General features: G+C 37.8%; 1 pseudogene; it reads left to right on the forward strand.

The window, feature by feature from the left end:
* The first annotated feature begins 1,154 nt into the window (after nucleotides 1-1,154).
* On the forward strand, nucleotides 1,155-2,481 carry LOC129537911 (dnaJ homolog subfamily A member 1 pseudogene; annotated as a pseudogene).
* The last annotated feature ends 1,497 nt before the right edge of the window (nucleotides 2,482-3,978 follow it).

The following is a 3,978-nucleotide window of genomic DNA, read 5'->3' on the forward strand; positions in this document are numbered from 1 at the left end:
GCGACCCCATGAATCACAGCACGCCAGGCCTCCCTGTCCATCACCAACTCCCGGAGTTCACTCAGACTCATGTCCAGAGTCGGTGATGCCATCCAGCCATCTCGTATGTCTCATTCCCAGCATTCTCTGCTGTGTCCCGTCTAGCTACCCCGACAGTCGGCAACAAGCAAATTCAACACTCTTGCCAGTTCAACTCGCCGCCAGGCTTGCTCCAGCTTTGCTGTCAGTTCTGTGTTTCAGATCTTCCTGGACATCAAATTCTGTTAGCCTCATATATTAAGTCAGGCCTGGGTCATCAAGCCCCCCACTTAATATGGGAGGGAAATTCAGGGCAAATGTATGAATGTAGGTGTGAACTAGCACATTTAAAACAATATATATTATCTCACTAGTTGAAGTCATTGGACTAGAAGTAAAAGGGAATTCTTTAGATAATGGGCCCAACTTAGAAAAATAAGGGAAGAAGTTATAATTATCATAGGGTCAGTATAACACAAGAGGGCACATCCAAGCATAGATCTCCCTTCTAGAGGTACCAGTGCAATCGCTATAGGAAAACATCAGTGGCAAGAATTGACTGAGAAATTTTTTGAGTAGGGAGACATTTTACTGTTTCTGTTTTTCACTCTACTAGGCTAAATTGCTTTATTTAATAAGTTGAATAATAAATAGAAGCACCATAAATAGCAAGTGATGCTGCTGAGCTTACATGACAAGCAAATGTAGTGATGGATGACCCTCCACTTTCTAATGTATTTAAGATTTTTAAATAGAGAATACATTTAGAAACAAGAAGGGAATTGGACTCTGTGCTTCTACTGCAAGGGGCACTGGTTTGATCCTTGGTCAGGGAACTAACATATCATAAGATGCACAGTGAGGTCAAAAAAAAAAAGAAAGAATGTGGAAAACATTTACTTACTTTTTTTTTTTTTTTTAAATAAAACTGTACTGTAAAAGCTGTGGAAATACATTTTATGGTTCTAATTATATGGTACTTCATGAAAATAATGACTCGAAAATATCCAGAAAGCAATCTCCAGAGCGATAGAATGATAAACTAAAAGAAGTCTGCTTTCTGAAAACCAGCCAAATGAGCAGGGCTAAAGAAAGAAACTAAAGTAACTAAAGAAAGATAGACGTTAAGAAGGAATATGATCAGAACGCTCGGTGAAAGGCAGAGGAGCGGCGGCTGCCCGAGCTGCGCACAGCAACGCGCTCCTTCCTGCTCCCCCACACCGGCATCGGCCCGCTCACCGGCTGTAGAAAATGGTGAGGAAACCACTTACTATGATGTTTTGGGGGCCAAACCCAATGCCACCCAAGAAGAATTGAAAAAGGCTTACAGGAAACTGGCCTTGAGGTACCACCCTGATAAGAATCCAAATGAAGGCGAGAAGTTTAAACAGATTTCTCAAGCTTACGAAGTGCTCTCTGATGCAAAGAAAAGGGAATTATATGACAAAGGAGGAGAACAGGCAATTAAAGAAGGTGGAGCAGGTGGTGGTTTTGGCTCCCCCATGGACATCTTTGATATGTTTTTCGGAGGAGGAGGCAGGATGCAGAGAGAGAGAAGAGGAAAAAACGTTGTGCATCAACTTACAGTAACTTTAGAAGATTTATATAATGGTGCAACAAGAAAACTAGCTCTGCAAAAGAATGTGATTTGTGACAAATGTGAAGGCCAATGTGGTAAGAAAGGAGCGGTAGAATGCTGTCCCAATTGCCGAGGTACTGGAATGCAAATAAGAATTCATCAGATAGGACCCGGAATGGTTCAGCAAATTCAGTCTGTCTGCATGGAGTGCCAGGGCCATGGGGAGCGGATCAATCCTAAAGATAGATGTAAAAGCTGCAACGGAAGGAAGATAGTTCGAGAAAAGAAAATTTTAGAAGTTCATATTGACAAAGGCATTAAAGACGGCCAGAAGGTAACATTCCATGGTGAAGGAGACCAAGAACCAGGACTGGAGCCAGGAGATATTATCATTGTTTTAGATCAGAAGGACCATGCTGTTTTTACTGGACGAGAAGAAGACCTTTTCATGTGTATGGACATACAGCTGGTTGAGGTGTTGAGTGGCTTCCAGAAGCCAATATCTACTCTTGACAACCGAACCATAGTCATCACTTCTCATCCAGGTCAGATTGTCAAGCATGGAGATATCAAGTGTGTGCTAAATGAAGGCATGCTGATTTATCGTAGGCCATATGAAAAGGGTTGCCTAATCATTAATTTAAGGTAAACTTTCCTGAGAATGGTTTTCTCTCTCCTGATAAACTCTCTTTGCTGGAAAAACTTCTGCCTGAGAGGAAGGAAGTAGAAGAGACTGATGAAATGGACCAGGTAGAATTAGTGGACTTTGATCCAAATCAGGAAAGACGGTGCCATTACAATGGAGAAGCATATGAGGATGATGAACATCATCCTCGGGGTGGTGTTCAGTGTCAGACCTCTTGGTAGTGCCTGTGAATAACACTTACTGCTGGTGTTTTATTTGCAGTAGTGATTGAGTGAAGGACTATAATCATGCTCACTACTTGCTTTTGTTTTAATATTCAACTATAGTAGTGTTTAAAAGTTAAATGAAGAATAAACTCGAATATAAAAGCTCTGAAAAAATAAAAGGAATATGATCAGAGGTCATAAACTGCAGTTCATATGTATTTGGAATTATTTTTCAACAGTCTTGCATTATTTCATGTGCTTATAAAAAATCAGTAAAATTAAGCATCATGATCTTCATTTTAAAAAATAAATAGCATGTAAAACCATGAAGGAGATCGACAAAGTGATTATACACCTCTTAACTAAATATTTATATATTACAAATGGGTAAGATTTCTTTGTAGTTTATAAGAGGTACATTTAAGACAATGAGCCTAATGTGACAAAATACACATAATACTGTGGACAATAAAGTTGAGATACTTTTATCTATTTTTTAATTTATTGGTCCCATCCAGACATTGAACCCAGGCCCTCTTAGAGAAAGTGCCGAGTTCTAACCACTGGACCACCAGGGAATTCACAATATACTTTTTTAAAACCTCAAGCTCAAAGTTAAGTGGTTCCAAAGAAAATTAAGATCAAGTTGTAGATAATCTATCCACAATGAGTTGTTAGGAGAAAATAGAGGACAATGTTCTTCCAAAAACATCCCCATAGTCTAAGTCAAAACTTAGGTGCTGAAACTATTATCACACAAAATCAAATAAATTGATCTATTCTTCTAAATATCCTGTATGGTAATCTTAATCCACTATCAAATTATTATTTTAGGATTAACATTTAGTCATAAGAGTAAAATCTTCCATATTCCACTTAATATGAAATAACCTTTTTTTCCCCAGATTCATTAGCACATTAGCAGAACCTGGCAATTCACTTATTAGAGAAATGTCAAAATGAAACCCTAAGTGTAACAAATGAATGATTTTACCACGCTAACACTCATCACATGTGTTCCCTATTTGTGCCCCCATTAAAATGTTCATGATTTTTGTGTTCATTAAAAGATCTAGAGGTTTAAACAAAGACAAATGAGAAATACATCTCTTTCTTTATCTAGTCTCTAGATACCAATTTTTTAAATTTATGGACTATACCTAGTCTATCTATAAGAATAAATCATGTTGTGATATTGAGTTAGAGCTAAAGAAAGGAAAATATAGTTCCTAAATACTCCACTGTAATCTTGTAGTTGACAATGTTTTTATATGACACTCATGAGGTGTTAATATTTTTTTCATAATAATCTTTCAGCTAGGACTCAGCCAAGTTAAAGGTTAAGATGGCTTCCCAGCTGTACATACAGGACCATGAAAACAAAGTGTTAAAATATTTTTTCATGAATTACCTTAAGGGTCTTAAGAACCTGAAATGAAAATAATATCTAGTGTTGCTAAAATATATTGAGTGCTTACTGTATGCCAGGCACTGTGCAGAATACTTGGTGAGGGTTATCTATTATCTCC

Source organism: Moschus berezovskii, chromosome 2, assembly GCF_049115385.1.
Source record: "Moschus berezovskii isolate FMDL1 chromosome 2, NW_MosBer_1.0, whole genome shotgun sequence".
Taxonomy (NCBI): domain Eukaryota; kingdom Metazoa; phylum Chordata; class Mammalia; order Artiodactyla; family Moschidae; genus Moschus; species Moschus berezovskii.